This window comes from Branchiostoma lanceolatum, chromosome 16 (genome assembly GCF_035083965.1).
Source record: "Branchiostoma lanceolatum isolate klBraLanc5 chromosome 16, klBraLanc5.hap2, whole genome shotgun sequence".
In the NCBI taxonomy this organism is placed as follows: Eukaryota; Metazoa; Chordata; class Leptocardii; order Amphioxiformes; family Branchiostomatidae; genus Branchiostoma; species Branchiostoma lanceolatum.
Window position 1 is genome coordinate 14,383,101 of NC_089737.1, and position 26,610 is coordinate 14,409,710.

The 26,610-nt window shown below is 40.1% G+C and overlaps 1 protein-coding gene across 1 annotated transcript in view; it reads left to right on the forward strand.

Moving 5' to 3' along the window:
* The first annotated feature begins 20,773 nt into the window (after positions 1-20,773).
* The window catches only part of LOC136421740 (leucine-rich repeat and immunoglobulin-like domain-containing nogo receptor-interacting protein 2), a 49,358-nt gene continuing 43,521 nt past the window's right edge, over positions 20,774-26,610 (forward strand). The window contains exon 1 of the mRNA XM_066409253.1: positions 20,774-20,845. The gene's annotated coding sequence lies outside the window, so the exon portion shown is untranslated. The remainder of the gene's footprint in view (positions 20,846-26,610) is intronic.

Consider the following 26,610-nt stretch of genomic DNA (forward strand, 5'->3'; position numbering starts at 1 on the left):
TAGCATAGTATATTTTCAAAAGGAAGGGGTTCAAACCCTTCCTCTTAAACATGCTTAAGGCACTTCCTCAAACATGGGACCCCCATTTTACGTCCATTCTGAAAGACAGGTGCAGCTCAAACCGGGATATCCTGACCCAGGAATTAACCAGTCTCCCAGTTACCAACTTATTGGAACCAGGAGCTCAATTGTAAGGCCGCAACTAGTTGAGCTACAGGGACATCCCGCTTGGCCAAAGTAGCGTATCCATACTCCTTGTGTGCCTCTTCATAAGCTGCATGTCATGAACCCACTCAGGGCATACTGCAGAATGGTGTAACCGAATCTGATGCCGTGCTTGGTCATGTTGGACACGTCCATTGGCTGTCATTAGAACAGACCTTGGTGTCACATTGAATGGTTGGAGTTGAGGGTATATTCACACCCTGAAACTGTGTGTACAAACTTTAAGTCTTAAGACTTCCTCTTAGTCTCTGGTTCCATGTTGTGAGTGGATCATATAAATCTGTCCGGATATGCAGCTTTTACTCTTCAGTACAAACCTGGTGTGTTAGGCATTGAGGCGGTTTACCGGGTATGCAATACAAACTAAGAAAACCTTGGTCTAAGGCATAGATCAAATGAGAAGACAGCAGAATCAGATGCCGTGCTTGTTCATGTCAGACATGTCCCTTGGCTATCATCAGGCCAAACCTTCAGGTCTCAGATTTCCAGTGAGAGGCCACAGGGGGATCATGGGTTACTGCGGAATGATGTCTTTTCATTATTTTCAATTACTAACATATCGCCACAATGTATAACTTGTCACTGGTTGGAATGTTGATTAAGACTGATGAGTGTCATGGGGTTTAGAGGGGTTGTTTCAGGTCAAGTGCAGTAGTTTGAATATTTATACATGTGTCATTATGTAGCTATTGTGTGATGTGGAATGGCCAAGTACTAGTAGCTAGGCTAACTTTCACCCTAAAGAACTATCTAGGCGCAAGGGTACACCCACAGTTCAATGTGGATATGTACTCAGTATTGCAAGCCCTGTTATCACAGGTACAGACAGAAGAGGAAGAAATAAAACAACATGAGAAATGTATCCATTGAAGTAGCAATCACAATTTAAGAAGAGGAATAAAAATACAATGAATAGAAAATTAGGCAAATGACTACCTTTACTTACCCTTTATCTTCCACAGAATGAAATATTCTGTTAGTGTCCCTAAGAAACCCAGTGTGCATGATACATGGTAACCCGCCATCCGACTTAAGAAGATTGATTAACGAGTTGAGATACCACAAATCAGGAACACAATCTAATACCGGCTAGGCCGCCTAACGATCTCTTCCTTCCCATGGAATTTTAATTAAAATTTTCCTGATGTATGGACGTCCTCTCGAATTGGATACAAACGCACGGTTTGGCTTGCGATAAATCAGGTTATGTCGGATCCGCTGCGATGACAAGTGACGCCACGGAAAATTTGTTTTCCTCTGATAGGATGTTAGGTTATAATGGCTTGCTTTATCTACTGTAGAGAATTTACATTATGACATTTAGGTGTAATGTAAAAAGTTTCTGGTTGTTTTGCAACTGAATCTGGTACACTTTTATGGATAGTTTCTTGTAGACTGCTTCTTCAGCTTTTATAAAAGTGGTTTTATTATCATGATACTTTGATATGATATGATATGATATACTTAACTCTAGAATACATGCCAATGGTTGTTTATCAGGATTATACATGTACATGAAGTGGAATTCCAGTCCGTAACGTTTGGTCGATGAAGAAAAGTCAGCCTTTCCAGGAAATTTGATGATTAACCAATTCCTCAAGTGACTTTCCCTACTTCTAAGAGTGCTTCTATTATCATGGTACTGAACTTTTCTATTATATGATATGCTTTACTCTAGAATGCATTTGGTGTTTCATGATTACACATTCGGAGGAACTCCACTCTGTATGACTGATACATTTCATCGATGAAGAAAAGTCAGTATTTCTGGGTAATTTGAAGAAGTCTGTCTCTTCAGCTGACCCTCCGTAATTCCACGAGTGCCTCCATTATCATGTTACTGTACTTTTCTATGATATGTTTTTCTCTACACCAGAATGCATTCAATTTGGTGTTTATGATTATACATGGAGTGGAATTCCACTCCGTAACATTTGGTCGATGAAGAAAAGTCAGCCTTTCCAGGAAATTTGATGAAGACCCTTTCCTCGGTTGACCTTTCCCAGCCACGCCGGTACTCTGTTTAATAACTTCCCGACCTCTGCCCACTCAAGCCCTCTCCGCGCCCTCAAGGTCACTTAGAGGTCACGAGAAGCCCTAGGCATCTTGTTTGCCTCAAGACGAATCTGGCGCGTGTCCAGGTTTCTTATGGCAGTTCTTAAACCACAACTATGTGGTTTGCAACTTCTATCTGTTTTAGCAGCTGATTATCATGATCATGAAGCCAAATAGATTTTGAATTCGTGCTAAATATACAAATCTATTGCCAGTTATGAGCCCCTTGCCTTTCTTTGTTTCAAGATATGGCTTTGGTCCAGGTTCCTTCTGGCAATCCTTAAGTCTACTACTACTTCTATCTGTTTTAGCAACTAAACATGATAATTATCATGAAGCTACATGAAGTTGAATTTTTTGCTAATGATACAAAGTAAGCACTGGTTGTCAGTCTCATTCCTTATGTTTACCTCAAAGGAATATGGCATTTGTCCAGGTTTCTTCTGGCAATCCTTAAGTCTACTACTACTTCTATCTGTTTTAGCAGCTAAACTTCATAATTATCATGAAGCCATATGAATTTCAAACTTTTGTTAATGATATAAATTCATCACTGGTTGTCAGTTTTAACCCTTATGTCTGCTGGATTCTTGCTGGGGTCCAGGGTTCTTCTGGTAGCTCTTAAACCACAAAAGCCTGGTTTACAGCTTATATTGGTGTTAGTGCCCAATAAATGTGAACCTTTAAAGTGTGAAAATCTTTTCGATGATACAAATTACTCTCTAGGGCCAGACCAATTTCATATGTTGGTTCTCATATTTCTTTAGAATATGCTTATCAAATAAATGTTATAGAACAATATGAAAATTATGCTTGAGAATCAGGTTCATTCTTGGCATACTCAATTTAGTCATATTCAATTTCAAGTTTCCCTCCCTACTCTATCTTATTATGATATCTGCTTGCCATATTTCCACCTTAAAATGTCCTACAACCATGGAAATGAATTGGGGTGGCCTAGTCATAATCCTCATGCCTTATGTTTACCCCAAAATAAATCTGTTAGGAATCTGGCTTCAATCTTAAAATCCTTAAACTGCAAATCCATTTCCAACTCAGGGCTTGATAATTATGATGTCCAATAAAGCGCAAAAATCTTTGCTTTTAAGACAAATTTAATAAAGCACAATGCTAGCTTTGCCACACATACTGTTGCTAGTCCCGGATAAGTGTCAAGTTTCATTAGAAATCTTTGCTAATGATAGATATTAATCCTTTGTTATAACTGATAATTATATTCCTTACTTTTAAGACAAATTTAGCAGGAAGCTAGTTTGTACAGCGAAATGATGGCTTAACAATTGATAATGTTGCAAGTCCCGGATAAGTGTCACGTTTCATGAGAAATCTCTGCTAATGATGCAAATTAACCCTTAATTGATAACCCAAGACATATTTACTTCAGTTTTGGCTGACCGCCAGTTTTCTTCCAGCAGACTCTAAACCACAAAGCCAACTTGACAGCCTAGCGCCGGATAAGTGTGAAGACTACAAGTCGTTACTAAGGAGTCAAACTCATCCCCAGTCATTAGGTACTATTCTCGTTAAGCCTTTGTTAATTACATACCTCTTATGTTTGGCAGCGATCGATCATCTGTTTATGGGCAAACATGGCTTCATCAACGGGTATCCCATTATCTAGGTGGGGGGGGGGACTCAAAAGACATTTTTGGAATAGGTGCACTGGTTCTCCCTAGTCTACAAATGTAGGTGCACAGAAAGAATTTTGGGTGCACAACAAAAAAATACACTAGAATAAAAAATGTCAGCAAAATTTGACTACAGTACAGCAAATTTCCTCTCTTCAGAGCTTGAATTTGCAATTCTACTGCTAAATTTGACATTTTTAACAAGTGATACAACAAAGGTTTTATCCTCTTCATGACACTTAATGTCAAGAATATGTTGTATGCTAGTGTACAAAATTGTAATAATGCCTTTACATATGTAACCCGACTAAAAACATTTTGGTGCACATGCACAGTAAGCCACATCCGAAGCCATAAGAGAATTCCAGAGGTACATATATAGTCTCCTGAGACTGGACTGCCAAACAAAAAGACTGGTGCACCCACAGTAAAAAATTAGGTGCACAGCTCAAGTTTTGAGTGAACAAAAGTGTACATTGACCCAGTATTTCTAGCCCTGGGGGTGTGTGTGCTGGTTTAAAGTGTATTGACTGTGGCAGGATGAGTTATTAATCGACCCCTCCGTGGTGACCTGGCAGTACCAGGTCAGATCTGTCACACTCAATAATACTCACAGCAGGGAGGAGCGTCGTATGTCTATATGTTTAAAGTAAGGGTTGTTGTGTCCATAGAGCAGTTGAGATGTCTTCAACACTATCCGTGAATAGTTTCATCAGGTTGGTAAGTCACTGAAGAAAAATACTCTTTGTGCACAACTAAATGATTTATTCAACCAACGTTTTGGTGACCGTCTGACATCTTCCCCAGGGCAATTCTGACTGGTTCACATTGCGCTACCACATTGTAGATAATATCTAATGTCTCACAGCAAATTTGTTTTCCCTCCTACCCCCTTGTCTTTTTATTGTTTCAAATGCAAACTTAAAACGACCGCAAACACTCAATTTTCTCCCTACGCGAAATTAAAACCATGCAAACTTAAATGCATTTCCAGTACTTGCTGAATTTACCTCAACACCCATGCAACTGAACCATTACAGACTTGATGCAGGGTGTCAGGGAGCGGAGCGGTTGATAAGAAGCAGCTTGATCGATGATGATCCCAGCGATGGTGCCTTTTCATGGTGCTGAAACACTGAGCATTGTTAATCCAGCTCTTGTCTGTCACTGTTGCATAGTCCTGGGCACTTAGTCTTTGGAAGTTTCTACATGAAAGTAGGAGAGAAATAAGAAAAGAATTTGTGTACAGGTATGAACTGGTGTAGCCTTACAAGACAATGGGCTGAAATGCTGAGGGTGGTTAATCCCGGTCCTGTCCCTTGCTGTTGCATAGATCTGCATGCATGGGAAATGTTTAGCTCATTAAGATAGCAGAGAATCTTAATGAGAGCAAGGAAATGTGTTGGTTTGTCCATACAGCACAATGAGCTTGTTGTAAGCTTGTTTGACTGTGTAATTTGTAATATGATGGACTTTTCAAAAACTTTGTTGACAAGTGAAAGTCTTGTCTACGAACTTAAGAATAAGAACCAGTTTGATCGATGATGATCCCTTCCTTGGTGCCTTTTCACGGTGCTGAAACACTGAGGATTCTTGATCCTGGCTCTGTTTTGGCTTCTCTTGTCAGCGTTGCATAAACCTGAGCATTTGGGAGATGCTTGCTTTTTGTGTAAATCAATTCAGTATTCAAGAAAGGGTGGACATAGATTCATGTAGCCTAAAAAGGCAAGCTTTCTGGTTTCTCTTTGAAAAAAAAAAAATTTTTTAAGAAAAGAATTACAATGCACAAAGTGAATTTTACAAAGTACAGAATAAGATCCAGCATTTGATTGATGACGATCCTAGCCATGGTGCCTTTCCATGGTGCTGAAACACTGAGCATGGTTAATCCTGACCCTGTCTTGGCTTGCCTTGTCTTGTCACTGTTGCGTAGACCTAGACATTTGGGAGATACTTACTTTCCATGTACATGTACATCCATTAAGACTTCAAGAAACGATGGAAATCAAATTCATGTGGCCTGACAAGGCAGTGGGCTCTGTTGTTCTTGTTTAACAGCCTGTAATTCATCATCTTATCTAGTTTCTTTAAAAAAGTTTTTAGAGAAAACTTGCAAAGCACAAAGTGAAGTTTACAAATTGCAGTATAAGATAGAACTTTTGATTGATGATGATCCCAGCAAGTGGCGCCTTTCCATGGTGCTGACTCTGAGAGTTAATACTAGTCTTGACTGTCACTGTTTCGTAGATCTGGGCACACCTAGGCAGTGGCATAAAAAAAGTGAAGTCTACCAAGTACAGAATAAGATCCAACTTTTGATGGATGATGATCCCAGCCGTGGTGCCTTTTCATGGTGCTGAAGCACTGAGCAGTGTTAATTCTAGTCTTGACTGTCACTGTTGCGTAGATCCGGGCACACCTAAGCAGAGAAAGTGACCTTAGCTGGTGCCCCACACCTATCTGTCATGCATAGATAGGTTTGATGGATGAGGTAGTCAACCTGCAACCCACGACAAACTATGCTGAAGGTAGAAGAGGTCCCACAACTAAGTACAAGAAGCTGAATGTGCTTACATTTTTTGTCATATGTAAGGCTGTTTGAGTACAAAATTGACGTAGTATAGGTAAACATATATCAAAGTATACTATCCAGTTGCTTATCATCTTGTTTCAAAAAGAGCCATATCTGGGCAGCCTGTGTAGGAATGCGTTTGAAATACTACATGATTAATGAGATAACTAATTAAACAGACAAGACCATTGCCTTGTAAAGGTCAAGAAATGCACATGTGATAATGACGACCTGTCCGTACCCTTCACCCCAATTCTGACGCCTATGACCTTTAACCTTAATCCCACAGCAGTTCAGGTGGCTGCCATGACCTTTACCCTCAATTTGGCAGATGGGCATGTGGTGTCATTAACCTTTGACCCAAACATGTATCAATACAGTAGGCAGTTGACTGCAGGTTTCCCACTGGGACCGGAAGCTACTCAGGGTCTGCCTTTTGAACATGTAACTGGCAAAATGCCAGGATTGTACAATGACAAGTCAGCATGTTTTTGGCACTATTTGGAGAACTATGTACTATACATGCAGAATTGTTTGCACGGTTTTAATTTCACTGGGACCGGAAGCTACTCAGGGTCTGCCTTCTGAACATGTAACTGGCAAAATGCCAGGATTGTATAGTGACAAGTCAGCACTGTGGCAAAGCGGTCTTGTTGACTAAGAACTTAAAGGTTCTTGGTTCAAATTCCTAGCAGGCCTCAGCCAACGAGTCAGCATGTTTGTGGCACTGTTTACAGATAGCGTTAAGGCCACACTTATTTGATGTGTGGCCTTCCGCAAACACTGGACCTCCGGCTTTACATCCAATCCAATAGGAGGTCCCTAACCTATGCTAGTTACTCATTTTCACCTCCGTTGAGTGGGGAAATAGGTGTAAAGCACCTTCCCCAAAGGCAGAACATTGGGGCCTACTAGGGATTTGAACCAAGAATATTTAGATCCCAAGTCAACAACCCTAACCACAAGATCATCTTGCCACCTAAGTGCACACATATCAAAGTCAGTCCTCCAGAGCATTCACCCTTTGATTGTGTCAAGACATCAGAAATTCATGTAATACTAAGTTAGCCTGTATTGTTTAATTAGTACAATTCTAAGATTTATTTTGTATTTCTATTTTGTAGTTTGTAGTTAACTGCCAGAAAGTCACTGTACTTTCTGTTGTGTGAAAAAAAAGCTCCCTAAGCACACATATGAAAGTCAGTACTCCAGAGCACTCACCCCCAGTAAAGGGCAGGCTCCTCACCCATCTATTGAGTGGGACGCCTTGAGTGGTCAGCTATGTCAATAGGCATTGGCTTCATTTCATGCCTGTCCATCTCTGCTCTAGTGATCCATACACGCCAGGCCAACGCCTCGATTGAAGGTGGCAAGGTGGTTAGGGTTGTTGACCTAGAGTCTAATGGTTCTGGGTTTGAATCCCCAGCAGGCCCCGATGTTGCGCTCTTGGAAAAGGAAAAATGAATAATGTAAATGTTTTATTTGCAAGTTCTTGCCCGAGGGCTAATTGCAACATGAAACAATGCATAGCAAGGGTATACTGTACAGATAGTGAGAGTTAGCACACTATATAATAGAAAAGGAATAATAGAAAAGGTGCTTTACACCTATTTTCTCATTCGACTCAGGTGAAAATGAATACCTAGCTTCAGTTAAAGAGGTCCTCTTTGATGGGACACAGAGTCTTAGGTTTGAGGAAAGCCACACCTCGAGCATGTTAAAGATCCTACCGCAAAATATATAGTAGGGACTCATCCCAGTGGGAAAACATATTGATTTTGCTCTTCTTCTGTAAAAAATAAGGGCAATGACCTGGACCAGACGGCTGTTACCATGGTCACTGGCAAAGTACATGTAGCAGACACCCTATGGTGTTTGATTACATAATGTAGCAAGTGGCAGGACAGAGCTGGAGGGGGTGGTCACCATATGTATGAATGTGTTTGTTAGGCTAGACCTTGTAAAGGTAAACTAATTTTCGTTTTCGTTTCGTTTCAAAACTAATATATTTGCTTCCAAATGTTGCCTCTCTAGTTTGTAATTGGTTCTAGTTTTAGTCGGTTTGAAGCAACAGTCACTCAGGGTCAAGAGAGAGGCAACAGACATTCATGCACATCAGGTGCAGCGCCCAGCCCTTATGGACTAATTGATCACGAAGCAATTATGAATATCCAATGGAAGGGGAGGATTAGCAGTAGTTTTTTAGGCTAGACCATGTGAAGGTAAACATTATATGATTATTTGCTTGCAAATGCTGCTTTTCTAGTTTGTAATTGGTTCTAGTTTTAGCCAGCTTGGCCAGTTCATAGCAAACAGCCACTTGGGTCAAGAGAAAGGCAGTGGACATTCATTTATTCTATTTAGAATTATTTCATACTCTGTTATCAATATTCAGTACAACTACAGTTCTTAATTCATTAAGGAGAAAACAAGTGAAGCAAACGCCCACTCAGGGTCAAGAGAGTGTAGGCGGACATTCATGCATATCAGGTGCGGACGTCCAACCCTTATGGACTTATTGATCACAAAGAAATTAGGAATAGCCATGGAACGGGGGGATTAGCAGTAGTTTGTTAGGAGAGACCATGTGAAGGTCAACATTATATATTTGGTTACAAATGCTGCCTTTCTAGTTTATAATTGGTTCTAGCTTTAGCCAGCTTGGCCAGTTTGAAGCAAACGGCCACTCGGGGTCAAGAAAGAGGCGACGGACATCCATTTATTCTATTTAGAATTATTTCATACTCTGTTATCAATATTCAGTACAACTACAGTTCTTGATTCATCAGGGAGAAAACAAGTGAAGCAAACCGCTACTCAGGGTCAGTAGAGAGGCAGTGGACATTTGTGCATATCAGGTGCAGACATCCAACCCTTATGGACTTATTGATCACAGAGCAATTAGAAATAGCCAATGGAAGGGGAGGATTAGCAGTAGTTTGTTAGACTAGACCATGTGAAGGTTAACATTATATATTTGCTTGCAAATGCTGCTTTTCTAGTTTGTACTTGGTTCTAGTTTTAGCTAGTTTGTCCAGTTTGAAGCAAACGGCCACTCAGTGTCAAGAGAGAGGCAGTGGACATTCATGCATATCAGGTGCGGGCCTTATGGACTTATTGATCACAAAGCAATTAGGAATAGCCATGGAAGGGGAGGATTTTGCGGACGGATTTACCCAGCCTGGGAGGTCTATAATCAATGCCTCTGCGGCCGTGCCACGTCAGATAATATCAGTGAGAATGTACTCTCTGATCTCCCAGCTAATGATATAGTCTACTTCAAACTACTTGAAGTATGGTACTGTCCTCGTTAGTTTGAGGGGATGGCCGGGGGGTGGACGTTATGTCTGCAGAGAAAAGCCAGCAAGAAATGGTCAATATACACGTAGGACAGCAAAGGATTACTGTAATGTTGTGTTGGCGTAACTGTTAGGATGTTTGGCGGAGAAACCAGAGGTCTTGGGTTTGAATCCCCTGGCATGCCACCTATGTTGCGCTTTTTGGGGAAAGGCACTTTACACGACTTGCTCCACCCAGGTGTAAATATGAGTACCTGACTTTGGTTGGGGAGGTAAAAGACAGTGGAAGGAGAGGAATGGGCTCCTTTCAATACCAAGCCCTAGACACAGTGGATAACAAGTTCAGTGGCCGAAGTTAGCTCACTTCCAGGTATGACTGCTTGTCTGAATATGCTCTGGCAAAGGTTACTAAAGGCCAACAAAGGGTTACCGATTTTTTCACTCAGTCCTCTGACATTTTAGACATAAAAGTTCATCATTGACAAGAGGTCAGGTTGAAAACAAGGGTTGGAAAGGGTACCAATCTATGTTCTTGGTTTTCTGACATTTAAAGTAGAAAGTAGTAGAGAGGTCAGGCTGAAAATAGAGGGCTGGGAAGAAAACCTGAGTCTGAATTATTACAAGCAACTGGTCGAGATAAAAGCAGAGGACTTGGAGAAAACCTGTATGTGTTTCTGTACAGCTGGTATAACCACCCTTTGCCATAACAAACCAGCTCCACAGGCATGCGGTACAGTAGCAGCTGGTTATACTACACTGAACGACCAGTCACACTACTTAACCTTTGAACAGCTAGCTGCAAGCATTGTTTAAATCTATCTAGTGAGGATGAATTTGATTCCCTCAAACTGTACCAAAATAAGACTTTTCTCTCAGACTGACTAAGAAAATAGATTTTGACAAAGATCTATTTTATTTACACTACAAACAACAAAAGAGTTTACTACTCTGGGAAGCTTCCGATACAATTTCTCTGCAGAAAAGCCTTTTGTTTGAGGGTGGGCGTTATTTCTCTTATATAGAAAATCCTTCTGTGTGAGGGTGGGCGTTATTTCTCTGTAGAAAAGCCTTCTGTTTGAGGGTGGACGTTATTTCTCTGTAGAAAAGCCTTCTGTTCGAGGGTGGGCGTTATTTCTCTGTAGAAAAGCCCTCTGTTTGAGGGTGAGCGTTATTTCTCTGTAGAAAAGCCCTCTAGATCTGTTTGAGGGTGGGCGTTATTTCTCTGTAGAAAAGCCGGGCGGAGCCGGGGCTGTCCAAGGTTAGAGACAATTAACACAGAGCAGCGTTTTCGGTCCGGGCCCGACGTCAAGCTATCGACCCGCAATGACCTTTGCCTCCCAATCAAATGTACCAGAGCAGTTGGTGGCACAGTGGCCTTGTGGTTTGGGTTGTTGACTCAAAACCTTGAGGTACTGAGTTTGAATCCCTTGATTGATTTATGTCAATCATCTTGTATTTTCATCTCCACATAAAATTGTTTTTGGAGTGATTCTTCAAATCTCTCCATTTTGTCCAGTTTATCGCGAGCTTCCTTAGCTCATGCAATGTAGTTTTCAGTTGGTAGTTACCGTAGTGAATCTCCTCCATATATCCATTGCGAAGCAGTTACGAATTTCAAATGCGTTTCTTCTCCAAGTGTGACATGCTTGTAGCCCACTTCCGCCATAACGCATTGTTGGCATTCTGCAAACCAGGCAATAAACCCTAATGCACCCTTTGAAAGCAAACCCCACTAAAACTCCCATGAAATTTCAAACAGAATTAGGCTTTCCTGAAGACGCCTGCTCGTGATGAATACGTCTTGAAGACTTCTATATTCCTTACCTTCCCGGCTTCATAACATCTTAACTCTGATGGATGAGAACTGCCAAGACGCGGACGGAAGAACATGAATAATTCCCGACCTTCGACCTCTGCGTACAAGTGACAAATGAGACGACCTTAATCATCATCTTTATGTAGTTGTGATGGAGAATTATTCCCATGACCCCCCCTTTACCCCGAGTTAATCTGGAGGAAAGGAGGCTCTACTTACCGCATTAGTTCTTCGCACATACTAAAATAACTCATTTGTCAACGAAATAACTCTTGAGACTTACAACGAATATTTCAAAGTGTACTTGTCGCATTGCACATTACTCGATTTGCAAAGAGTTTGGCATGGCTGTAAATAGGATAATGCGACGAAAGATTCAAACTAGAGCAAAGAGGAAGATTCTGAGTACTTTTGGCCAACAGTTTTGTATTATTATTTGATATTAATAGTGAATTTGTCCTCATACAAGCTTTGTTTTTTTAATTCAATTAAGCATATTGTTAAACAAAATTATAGAACTAACAAACTAAATAGGTTCATGAGGCCTAAAATTGAAGTAAAAAAACTAAGAACATAAAACTGATCTTTAAACCTCAGAACTTCCCTTTCAAAATCAATTTGGGTCTTCTTTTCAGCAAGAGATTCTGAGTACTTCTGGCAAACAGTTTTGTGAATTTGTCCTCGTGCAAGCTTTGTTATTTTATTTCAATTAAGCATATTGACTAAATTGACTAAAATTGTAGTTAAAACTAAGAACATAAAACTGATCTTTAAACCTCAGAACTTCCCTTTAAAAATTGATTCTGGCCTTCTTTGTGCAAGGCCGAAGGTGTCCATCAAAGAGTGCTAAACATTTGCCAGTCCAGAGGCTGCAACAAGACTTAATGAAAATAGAGTTGTTTCCACTGATGCTCAGCACCTCCGAGACAAAGTGCTTAATAACGCATGTTCTTAGGTACTACTTATAGAACATGGAAGGCCATTGGGGGGTTCTGGGTTGAATAGCTGCTGGAGGTGGAATCGATAAAGTAGTTGTATGTTGGGGTGAACTGTACAGGGCTTGTGGCCAGAACAGTGTTCTGTTTAAATGATATTCATTTTTTGACATACGTGAGCTGTAGAAGGCTTGTGGCCAGTATGGTGTTCTGTTTCTTATTTGAGATCGTCGCCATTTTGCCTGTACTAAGTTCAGCCTCTCTCTCTCGCAAGTTTTTTGTAATTTGTTATTTTTGCATAATGAATAGCAGAAATTGTCGAGATGTCCCTAACCAAAGATATGTACTCATTTCCCCCTAATTTGAGTGACGACATGGGTGTAAAGTGACTTTCTGAAGGACGTAACACTGGGGCCTGCTAAGGACTCAAACTCAGAACCTTAGGTTCTGTCAACAAACCTAGCCATAAGACCACCTTGCCTCCTTACGATATTTTTCCGACATCAGGCATGGTAAGGAAAGTTGCTTGGTAAGCATGTGTAGAACCTGCATGTGACATATGCATGGGGCTTTATCTATCCAAGAGATTTGTTGATGAAGGTTAGACATCCAGGTAGTAAGATATGCCAAAAATAGTTACTCAAGCAACTGGATAAAATTTTGAAACAGACGTTTCAGACAGCATCCACTGTCTTTTGTCAGTGACAGATGCTGTCTGAAACGTCTGACTGTTTCGAAATTTTATCCAGTTGCTCGAGTAACCATTTTTGACATATCCAAGAGATTGTCCATAACAAAAGCTGGGTACTTATTTCCCAGTGATTTAAGCAAGAAAATATGTGTTAAGTACGTTCCCATGGACACAACACTAGGGATTGCTAGGAACACAGAAACCTAACTACAAAACTACCTTGTCACATAAGGCCATGGTAAGAAAAGTTGCTTGGTAAGCATGTGGGGAGCCAGCATGTGACATATGAGGCCCTTACATGTGAAGCATGGCTCGTTTTCCCCTAATTTCAGCGGGAAAATATGTGTAAAGTGCCTTTCCCATAGACACAACGCAACATTAGGGGACTCAAACTACAAGACCTCCTTGTCACCTCAGACCATGGAAAGAAAAGTTGCTTGGTAAGCACACGAAGAACCAGCATGTGACATATGGGGCCCTTACATGTGAGGCATGGTGATGATGATGAGGTATGGCTCGTTTCCCCCTAATTTCAGCGAGAAAATATGTGTAAAGCACCTTTCCCATGGACACAACACAACACTAGGGGCTGCTAGGGACTCGAACTACAAGACCTCCATGTCACCTCAGACCATGGTAAGAAAAGTTGCTTGGTAAGCATGTGTGGATCCAGCATGTGACATATGGAGCCCTTACATGTGAAGCATGGCTCGTGCCTTACTGAAGCACATTAAGCATAACTCTTGCCAAAGCGGCCAGTATCTCACCACTTTGTGCGACAACCTTTCCACTTTAAATACGACCGGCCTTTACAAAATGGTGGCCTAATCATGCATGGCAACATAAGCAATGATGCTAATAGTCCAGGGTCAGCGTTTTCTGTAGGTAGGGCAGCTACATTACTGGGAAACCAAGCATTTGTCTTTAAGGGTTAAAGGGAAAAGTCTTCAATGAAACAGTACTTGGATGACGTAATATTTCATGTAGATAATTTATACATTTTTCTGCAGTCATGTCATTTAGAATCTATTTACAGCAGTTGTATTCAGGGTAACTGCGTTACATGTCAAAGTGTCAGCCATACTTTATCACATGTTCAAAGGATTCTTCCACAAAATAGTACTTAGATGACATAAGATTTTATATAGATGTACATCTTTTTCGGTACCATTTTCTTCTAGTCCCTTGAGTCAGGTTACTTGAGACTAACCTTATGCAACACCGCTATCTTCTGGCACCCCTATATGCTGACACCTCCAAGTTCCGAAACCCCTCGTTCCAACAACCCCATGTTTTGACATCCCTTCCTTCTGACACATGTACATGTAAGCAACATAACTTGATTTAAGGAAGTTTGGATTTTACTGTGCAAAGTTTTTTCTAAATGTAATGATATTGTGATTTTGGAATTGTATCAAGATTGTATGTTGAAACACTTTTGTACTAAGAACGGAATTTGGATTATGTTGTAACATAATCCGTGAGCTTCTTACTGAATAAAATCATCAATCATCATCATAACGGTGTAACCCATAGACATGATATATGATAGGTATTGAGATGCATTCCTGAAACAGGCCATCTTCACCCACTGTTTTATATTCTGCACAAGTGAACCCTACAGCCATCCTCCTCAACCCTTAACCTAGATTCCCCAGCCGATATGGAAATCTTGACACTCTGACCTCCCTCTGATACGGTCAACTCCTCTATGACCACACATGGAGCGATTTTGCTGACTCTGTGCTCTTCAGACTCTTCCTGTTCTCAATGGTCAAGAGAATTTGGGCCACACCAAATTGCTTTTGTGGTTCTTGGGTATTTTGAAGAGTATTTTAACCTTCTCCCTGCTGCCTAACTCTGTAACTAATAAGGAATTGTGTGCCAAATGGCTACTTTGGTGTGCTAAAGGTTAAAGGGTATCTAAAGCAAAGACTCGGCAATATGGCAAAATGAATACAGAAACTGATAAGATAAATACTTGCATCTAGGTACATTTACTCCTTGATATTTTGTCTGACGTCCTGTTACATTTTTGGCATTTGGCTTTTTGACAAGCTTCACGCACCAAAATGTGAAGTTCTTTTTTATCAACAATCATTCTGTTCCCACCCATGTGTTTTACTGTAACAATTCTTGTTGATAGGTTATTGCCATTTGGAGTTTTGATAATCTTTATGCATTCAACAACACATAATGTTAGATTCATTGCATTTGGCTTTTTGACAAGCTTTATGCTTTTCAAAAATGCACATAAGAGCTACTATTGGCTCAAAAGTCATTCTATTCCCCCCTGTGTTTTACTGCAACGGTTCTTGTTAGTTTTCAGGGCATTTGGGTTTTTGCCAATTCCCCTGCAGTTAACGTTGCCCGTAGAACGACAGGGGATCAGAGCCAACCTGGACTCCAACAGATCAATAGGGAATCCAATGTGTTCCTTTGTTCCATGATGACCCTGAGGAAATTGAATGCATTTCATTTTCTGGTAGCAGCATAGAAGGGTTTAGAGTAGATGAACAAAATGGGGGAATATCAAAGAGTTATGGTGCATGCTTAAGAGGGTAAAGTATATTTTTGTCGTATTGCGGTGGTTATAACAATGGCAGACAAATTCATTCATTCCTTTTTTTTTATAGATATTCGACTTGGTTTATTTTATTTATGTTGTTTTTAACCAGGGTAGTCCAACTAATTTAAGTGTAACAATTTCATTACAGTGGGGCCTTCATTACAGTGGGGCCCTTGGCCTCAAATAAAAGAAATATTTTTGCCGTATTGCAGTGGTTGTAACAATGGCAGACAAATTGATTTCTTTTATATATGTTCAATTGGGTTTCTCTCTCACTTCTCATCAATCCCTTAGTCTAACTTTTTGGCCCTTGGAGCACCACAAGATCTGGCCAACAGTTTCCTCCACTCTTCTTGGTTTCCTGTTTTTTCGAATGTTTTACCTAGTGTCATGCCTGTCCTTTCTCTGATATTATCCTCCAATCTTTTCCATTTCCTACCCCTCTTTCTTCCTCCCTGCATGGTTATTTGCATACTAGGTTTAGCTATTCCCAGTAGATTTGGTTTCATTTTATTGCTGTCATGTTTGACCAGGGTAACCCAACTAACTAGTGTGACCACTGCTTTATGGTGGGGCACTGGAACTGGAAAACCAGGTTTTATACCAAAAGTCTTAATTGATATGTAAATGAGGTAAAGACAATTTAGGATGGTTGATTAAAGCAATTCTCTGCTTGGCTGACATCTTGTTAGACACCACCTTCACAAAAGAGGAAAACTCAGCCTGGTTTATCAGAGCCCACCCCCAGCCTAGTATAGGCCAGAGGCAAGGCTCTGTATAGGAGAATATCCCTAAAAGGTTTCTCAATGTCTACCTTCACCTTTAAAAGAGCTTTAGGAGCAAATCCATCTCTTTGAAACGAGGAAGGAAGTGATCTATTATCTAAGTGAATAGTAATATGCCTATCTGTCATTCACATACGCAGACTTTTAAAGCTGAGTGTAAACAACACTGCTCCGTAGAGACCATAGTGATGCATGCTTTGTTTGATCTTTACAAATTTACACAGTTTAGAAGTCTGGTTGCAGACGTTTGGTTACCTTGAAAGCACAAAAAATGATTGAAAGTGTAATAATGGTCTAAATCAACAGTAAGTAATGGACACAACTTTAAGAACACACTTAAAAGTTTGACATTGCTTTTAGGGACTAATTGTGACGTATGTTTTATTTGATCTTTATACAAGTGTATACAGTTTAAAAGTCTTGTAGGAGACAAAGTTGCAATTTGCTGTGACAAAAATGATAGAAAGGGCAGTAAATTGATTGTACAACAGTTGAAACTGAGAACTGCTGCTAAAGAAACATAAAAAGGTCTGCACTATTTTAGAAAACTTTCAAAACTAGTTTGATCTGTCAGAAACACACATTTTTGCTTTTAAAAACACTGTGTGAAAAAGTGTACAAACCTAGACCAAATGGTCAAAAATACAGCAAAATCTAATAGCTAGTCATCAAAAACTCCTTTATGATACCCACTGGCTGGTGCAACTCCCGTGTGATACCTATACCCATGTTCTACTAATCCACACAAGCCATAAAACAGGAAGTGCTAAGATAATGTCCTGCTAAAGCCTAGTTTTACGACACAACAGTCTCACCATGAACCCCTGTGTCCTGTTATGTCCATCCGGTGTGCCCAGCTGAGACTATAACATTAAGGAGAGCCTGCATGGGGGGGTCCTGACAACGCTCTACGCTAAATTCAGAGGGCCGGCTACATAATATGCTAAATTCAGAAAGCCCCCCCTCCTACGCTCTACGCTAAATTATGGAGTGGTCGGCAACGCTCTACGTAAAATTAAAACGGCCGATTACGCTCTACATAAAAGGGGCATGCAGGCTCTCATTAAGAGGTTTTAATCAGACATGCAGACATGATGTAGCCTAAAGGCCATATCAAATTATTTCCTTGGTTCTCAGCAATTTTAAATAATAAGTGAGCCAGAAGACTTGATGAAAACAGGTTTGAACTTGAATTTGACCATATAAACTATTATATAATTGAAGAACTATACGTTTTAGATTTGTCTATACATCTTTTAAGAAGATGGAAGAGACTTTGAAGGGTTTTTGTTGGAATGCAGCATAATTTTTCTCTTCTCATATCTGAGTTAATGAATTTCATACATTTGGCCCATGTTGGGCATGAATATGCAATAAAGTTCATTGTCACTATCATTATATTCACTCCCTCATACTGTGAGAACCAATGTATAGACTTTCCTTTCGTCTTGATCTTCGAGTTCTGCATTATTTTCCCTACATTCCAGCACCATCAAAGTTACCACAAGGGTTTTACAAAGCAAAATTGATTTTAGAGCAGAATCGTGAACATTAAGATTCCAGCTCCCTATATGAAATTAAGGGCGGTTTATTAATGCAGTCTGCATAGTAGGGTATCAAAAATTCAATAGGAGGTGCAGTAAAATCCTGCGGTGGGATTATGATGGGTTTTATAGGTTAAGTTCTCATCTCATGGAACAGTGCTTGTGATTACAGTTAGTTTGGTCTTCTGGGAGGAAGGGCACAGGATACCTGACTTTTATTTCTTAGAGGATTTGAGATAGTAGGGAGCTAATGCAAAAGAACTATGTAATACTTTGTCCGTGTTGAGAGCAATTGCAGGTCTCAAATATCTTTTACTTTCATTTCTATGTTTTTATAAATTATTTGAATACAACAATACATGTAACTGTAGGAAGCTGGTGCAACGTCACAGTATATCTTATCTGTGGTAACAGCAATTGCCCGCATTTTGTGACAGAACATTTTTAATTCTTTGGAGTGGTGGTGATATTTATAATATGACAGGATGTAATATGATATGATATGATATGATATAGTATAATATATTCCTTTTTAAATGGTTTTAGTATGACCCACACTTCCTAATATTTGATTAGTGTGGGTAGAATCTGTCTGGTGTATGTGACTTTCAATGTATTTTCAATCCCTGCAATACATCAAGCCATCTAATAAAATTCCCATCACAGCGATGCCTTCTTTGTAGTATCACCTCATCAAACCACCAAAACAGCTTACACACACCGACATGTGTCAGCTTACGTTTGTCCTGAGATGCGCAATATGACAAAAACAAACCCCAAGGGCTACGGTGTTTACCAGTCCCTGACTTAGACTGTTGACTGTTACCAACTTTGAATATTACAAAAAAACAATGATTATGCTATTTTAATGAAGGTTAGATTTGCAAGTTCATCCTAGTGACTCTGAAAAAGAGTGATGAATGTTACTCAAAATATCCTGAAGAAATCTCTGTATTTTATCCAGTCGTAGAGATTGTATTGTCTTTGAACATTGCAGTCATGCTTTTCCAGGCAGCTCCATGGTGGAATTTGTCTGGTAAATTTTAGATGTTACGCATGTACCTGCACCAATGCATGAATGTAAAATAAACTATTTCGAGCCCTGAAACAAATCAAACCATAGAGTTCCCATCAAAGAGATCACCGCATCAGACCACGAAAACAGCTTACACACACTGGCATGTGTCATCTCATGTTTGTCGTGAGACGCGCAATACGACAAAGCGAACCCCAAGGGCTGCGGTGTTTACCAATCCATGACCTTCCCTGATAGAAAACCTGGCAGGGGAAACGAGAACTAATAACGACGGGGCAATCCAGGGCTGTCTCCAGGACCCGTCTTTCTGTCCCTGGACGGAAATCTGCTTGTTTTTACCTTGTTCGTCCCAAAATCTTAACTTTATGACATTAGATTGATGAAAATGTATCTTCGTAGGCTTAAAATGACGAATTTAACAAGGAAAATTCAACACATTGGCTCCTAAACAATGAGTGGGATGGAAAGAAATTAAAAGCTGGAGGCAGCCCTGGGGCAATCTCATGTGTACGCCTCTCGTGACCCTGTGACATATTGTGGCACACGGGGCCCAGATGAGCAGTCTCCTGATAAATTAACTGTCCATTGGAACAGGCTTCACTACTGTGTAGCAGGGCAGGATACACCCCTGACTAAAATGTAGCCGGATGTATTTTTGCTGGAGGTATATTTTGGCTTGCTACACTGTACCTTGGAATAGGCTTCACTACTGTGTAACAGGCGAGAACATACCCTAAATGTGCATTTTGGTTGGGGGTGTATTTTGGTTTGTTACACTGTACAATTGTACCTTGTGACAGCTGCACTACTATATGTAATAGGACAGGATATGCTTCTGAATGGAATGTAACCGGGTGCATTTTGGCTGGGGTGTATTTTTGGCTTGTTACAAAGTCTGTACCTCAAAACAAGAAAACAAACAAACCTTGTAATAGGCTTCACCACTGTGTAGCAGGCCAAGATGTACCCCTGACTAAAATGTACCAGGGTGCAGTTTGGCTGGAGATATGATTTGGCTTGTTACACTGTAACAGGCTTTACTCAGAGAATCATCATCTGGTCGTGACAATATACAGTGTAACAGAATAGAAAATACCTCTGACTAAAATGTACCCGAGTGCATTTTGTCTGGGGGTTATAATGATTTGTCTTGTTACACTGTACCTTGGAACTGGTTGTACATATTGAATACTGTAGTGCAACAGTTATGTAATAGGCCAGAAGGTACCCCTAGCCTGAGTATATTTTAGCTGGTTGGTTTATGCTGTTACGTTGGATTCTTAGGCACTTGTCAAATCCTTAAAATGTAGCAGGCCAGAATGTACCCCTTGCTAGAATGTACCCGGATACATTAGGGCTGGGGGTACATTTTGGCCTATTACACTGGGAGCCACATGTGCTGAAACAATAATATTATATAAGAATGTAGCTCTGGCTGGAATGTACCCAAGTACATGTTTGCTGGGGGTACATATTGGCCTGTTACACTGTGAGCCACATGTGTTGAAGAATATTGATTTATAAGAATGCCCTATTTCCCTTCCTTGATTGATATGTTTTTAACAGGCACAATTCTCTTTCTCTTCTTCTGCAGAGAGCAATGACAAGAGTGAACCATAATGTTCTGTTGGGAAATGGAAAACATCAAGTCTAGTGGAATGTAAACAAGGTAAGTCCTATCCTGATTTGCCACCACTACATAGACATGCATAGAATGTATCTGATGTGATTTTTTATTAATCTGGCCTCCGTCCGTCAATATTAACCATGGTAAAACCCTTCAGCGTCAGCTATGGCTAAACAGTCCTATATGAGAATGGCAGTCTCTGTGACATGGGTCACATCTATAAGCTGACTCAGATCTGTTGCAAAGTTCTTTTCTGCATTATTTCTGCTTTCCTTCTGTGCTGCGCATCAGTCTAGCTTGAACTTCAATGTTGTTGAAAAAGATATAAATTGATATTCAGTAGTGTGGAGTAGAATATGAATGTGATATGCAGCACATTCACAGAACGCAATGCGCATTTGATAATGGTTTTTATTGGTCAGAAATTACCCGCAATGGCAGCCTTTCTAGTGCTGAATTGATGCAGGGTTTTACAGGTTTCACACAATACAAAACATATGATATCTTATCCACACTTGTATTTTGTGGAACTGTCGCAAGGGTCCGGGCGGCTGCCATTTGGCGCCACCAGGTGACCTCAATACGACTTTCCCCAACCGAAGTCAGGTACCCATTTACACTTGGGTGGAGTGAGGAAAGTCGTGTAAAGTGCCTTTGCCAAGGGCACAGCATCGGTGACATGACTGGATTCGAACTCGGGATTTGGTATACAGCCTGGTATCCAAACCTTTTATAGCTGTCGAATCTCTTTGAATTGTCTTTCGTCAATATTGCATCTGGGAGGCAGGAGACTGTTGCATACAATATCTCTTTGGATACAAGCGTATGAAGCTATATACAGGATAATAACCTTATATATGTGAACATTGCCTTATATGCTGACGTTACAGTGACATGCAGTCATACACTTACCAAAAATACATACAAGCCATCAATAGATATGAGCTAAAGGTTTCATGGTATAACTTATATTTCTTTATAGAAAATTAAAATTATGTTTTACCATAATAATTCTTCCATATCTTTGAATGATCATATTCCCCAAGTGCACTGATAGACTTAATGATTTGAAAAGGCTGTCATAGTTTCCATCTTAGGCTACATGGAAAAGCTTTTAGTATCGAGTTTGCTTTTAAGATTTAAATTTCTGATGCCAAGCTTTAGAGAGCTACTATATTAGGTTTGTTGATATTTCTAAGTTGAACGTCATAGTAAGACTTTTTTTAATGAATCAATAGTTTGTACAAGTTGCGATCATTTCTCAAGTCACATATTTAAAAGTTTTGGCTCAATTATTAGAGTAAATACTTCCTGCAGTCTACACTATTTGTTAAGAGTCTGGTGACGGTGGTTGAACTTGATAGTTCTCTCCATTCTTTATTCCCAGATGATTAGAACTGTAAGCATCCCTCCTTACTTTTACAGGGTGCCATTAACTTCAAAGAAGAGCTTCTTAATAAAAGAGCGGTCTTCTCAACTTTTACAGTTGCTGCATACACAAAAAGGCTTTCAGGTTTTGTGGGTAGAATATCCCTTGGTAGAAGTATGGGGTATTAAAGATGATGATGAATATTTAGACTTGAAAAGAGCATGCCCAGTTACTGCACTGTTTTTGTCACTTTGACATGTTTTTAGAAACAGAACATCCCATGGTATATTCATCAGGGGTGTGGGTATCTCACTCACTCACTCACTCACTCTCTCCCATAGGTATCTAGAGACTTGGAAAGGCCATGCCCAGTTACTACACTGAAACATTTCATCACTATTTTATATACACGAGCGTGCTCTTGGGATAATGTTCAGTGTTGACATGTCCTTGTCACTTTGACATGTTTTCGGAAACCAAATATCCCTTGATAGATTCATGACGGGTGGAAGAATTTAGAGTCTTGAAAAGGCCATGCCCAGTTACTGCACTGCAAAATTTTATCACTATTTTATATACATGAGCATGCTCTTGGGATAATGTTCGGATTTGACATGTTTTTGTCACTTTGACATGTTTTCGGAAATAGAATACTTGTTGTTACATTCATGAGGGTTGGGTGTATTTGAACTTGAAAAGGCCATGCCCAGTTACTGCTCTGTTTTTGTCACTTTGACATGTTTTTGGAAAACATAACATCCCTTGATAGATTCATGAGAGGTGGGAGAATTTAGAGACTTGAAAAGGCCATGACTGGTCCCTGCACTGAAACATCTTCATCACTGTTTCATATACATGAGCGTGCTTTGAGGATAAGTGCTTGGTATGAGGTGCATTATATGGATTTGGGGCTAGGGACCTCACTTATATTGAAATCTGATGCTGAAGGTTTAATTAGATCTTCCTTGATACCGTCTCCACTGGATTGACTTGGAGAATGTGTGAGCAGAGTGCTGATAGGAAAATGGTTTTACGGTACATCGAGCCCAAACTCTGAATGGTTAGAATTTAATGTTTTCCTTTTATGCTGATGAAACGATTGTCTTTGAAAGAAAATGTGTGTAAATAGGCAGTTGTTGAAGGGATGGAAGGCTGATGATGCACCTTTAATGGGCAAAATTCTTGCAACGAGTTCCCGGAAATATTTCTTAAGATAATGAGTGGAAATGATTTACATTAAATTTTCAACAACAACAAAAACCTCAAACAGACAGCATACAAAATGTCAAAGATTGTGAATGGACCGGGAGGTTTTGTTGATATCATTAGCAGTTCACCAAATTTGATTTTACACTTATTTTGTCATTATCATGGTATTCCCTATTTACATTTCCAACCTTCAAAAATTGTCTAGTACAAGTGAATTTTTACCAAATGCAAACTTGCACATATAACCAAAGTTAAAGACCTTATAAAGTCCTTGACAGTATACTCCTGCACCCCATGCAGATACACCTATAAGCCAGGCTATCAGTCACTACCAGCACGCTGCGATTCATGCATAGGAAATGAATAACAACAAGCTGTTCAGTGCCAAGGGCAGGAATGCTATCCGTCACCTTCAGTATGCTGAGTTTACTACATGACGTTGAGATCACTATCCTAATTGTCTGTCTGTAAAATAGACGGGAACGTAGTTCTCTTTGAAGCTTGTGAAGAAGAGAAGACTACCATTTACCATCAGTGTCCAAGTTATCATTCATGTTCAGTATGTAGTAATTTCCGCATAGAAAACATAATAAGTTAAACAAACTATTCAGCACCAGGGACAGGAATGCTATCAGTCACCATCAGATTCCTGCATAGAAACCTACGACTCCCCAACTTAAACTACGAGACCCCAACCTACGACTCAAACACCAGGATAAACGAACAGACAGACAGACAGACAGACTGAAAAGAATTATCTGTTTCCATAGAGAAAACAAATGGCAACAAACTGTTCAGTACCGGGGACAGGAACGTTATCAGTCACAATCAGAACCCTGCATAGAAAACTGGAGACCCCAACCTACTACTCAAACACCAGGAAAATTAAACAAACAAACAGACAGACAGACAGACTGAAAAGAATTATCTGTTTTCATAGAGAAAACAAACCACAACAAATTGTTCAGCACCTTGGACAGGAACACTATCAGTCAGCATCAGTATGCAGGGCATCCTGCTGATATATTGATTTAAAAGCTGCTTTTAATTACTTTCTAATCAAGATTCATGGGTTGTTAATACAGCAAAATCCCTTAAACCTCTGCGGGAGGGGGGCAGGTCTGTATCGTAGTTAGTTTATCATTCTTCCTGTCAACTTATGCAATATAGGTGGTCTTGTGCTTAGGGTTGTAGGCTTAGAATCTAAAGTTTCTGGGTTCAAATCTTTGACAGTCCCTTATTGTTCTTGGTTTTGGGTTCAAATTCCTTTCTAGTCACCAGAGCTTGAGGGGAAATGAGTACCTAGCTTTAGTTAAGATCTTCCTGTCAAGTTATGCATAATATAGTTGGTCTTGTTGTTAGGACTGTAGACTTAGAATTTAAAGTTTTGGGGTTCAAATCTGCGACAGTACCCAATGTTCTGGGCCCTGGGTTCCAATCCCTGGCAGTCCCAAATGTTGTGCCCTTGGGAAAGTGAATTTGATGTGTATCTCATCTCTAGAGCTCGAGTGAACTTGAATACCAAGCTTCATTTAGGAATATTCCTTTAGATGGAAGGTAGTCACTGAGGCCCTGTGTTTGAGGAAAGCCTTGAGCATGTTAAAGAACCCATCACACTTATTGAAAAGAGTAGCATTCCATGCCGGTGTGAGTGGTTCAAACCTTACAGTCTAGTCTCCAGTTTGACATCTTAAAAAGGTTATATCAATCCTTCAACAACTACAGTGCTACTCGCCTTAACTTAGACTTCTTGACACCAAGCCTAAATATGTTTCAGCCTGCAAGATTGGAAGTTCCGTGTCGGTATTTTTTTCTTTGAAAGACGCTTGTTGGGACAGAAAAAATTCAACTCCTTCCGTCCCAAAAATATCAATTTCATGAGATAATACTGATGAAAATGTATTTTTTAACGCTTAAAAGGACAAATTCAACAATGAAAATGAAAACAAATCAGCTCCCAAGCAATGAGTGGATGGAAAAAATTTAAAGCTGGAGACATCCCTGGTTGGATTTTTCATGAATGAAGAGAGTATTTGGAGCTTAAACAGAGCTACATGTAACACACAAAATGAGAATGCAGCAAGAAGAAAGTTAATCAGCCTTGCGTGCTGCGTACAGTGGGTGAGGCTTGATGACTTTCATGAGGGGACACCATTTAAGTTTAATGGAAGATGTAGCGTTAATGCAACGGTGCAGATCTGCAGAGGAAAGGGGGGAGGGTCCATCCCTCTATTAACATAGGCAGCACGGTACATGACTTTGGCAGGCAATGACCTTGGAACGGTGTACTTTAGGTATAAGTAATGTTCAGGAATCCAGTGAAAGCGCACAAGGTTACAGAATACCAGTCCCACTTACATGTATCTATGGGGGTTTGAAACCTGATATGCATGCCACTATGTCATCCTTTGAGATTATTTTCATCTTGGTCACGGGAAGCAAGGCCATAGCCATGATCAAGTCCCACCCACACAAAACACCCACTCTCAAACGAATGCCAAATGCACCCTGAATTGTTTAGGTATAAGTTATGATCAGTAGTCGATTGAATTTGTGTGTGTTGCTTGACAGATCCTTACCAAATAGAAACCATTGAAACCATTCAGAGCTCACAAGGTAACAGAATATCAGTCTCCACCCACATGCATCAAAAGACGAGTGTTTATTTCTTGAAAACTCTCTTTTGTTCTTGAATTGTGAAGCATAAAGTTACTTTAGTCACAGCACGACCTCCATAGTTTTGACAAACACTTGACACTGTAAATGCATTTAAGTTTGCGTGGTTTTTGTTTCCTGCTAAGGTGAAAATGGAGTGTTTGTGGTGGTTTAAAGTTCACGCCAGCGCTATACTAATAGTCACATACTGATACAGTATTGGACAAAAATATTTGCGGTGGCTTTAGGTTCGTGGTGAAACGGTCGCCGCGAAAACTGTGAACATTAAACCACCTCGAACATTTCTGCATTTATAGTTGTATGTTCCTTGGGGACAAATTTCCCCCCTTAACTACACCTAGAGGAGTGCCCATGTCTTAATTTTTCTACCATTGCACAAACTCACTTACAATGACCTCCAAAGTTTTGACAAACACTTAACAATATGTTCCTCAGGGACAAATTTCCCCCCTCATCTATACCTTCCCAAGTCTGGAGATTATTTTGAGTGGAGTGCCCTTGACCGAAAAGTTTCCCTCTTGGTCGTGGGAAGGGAGGCCGTAACCACGATCAA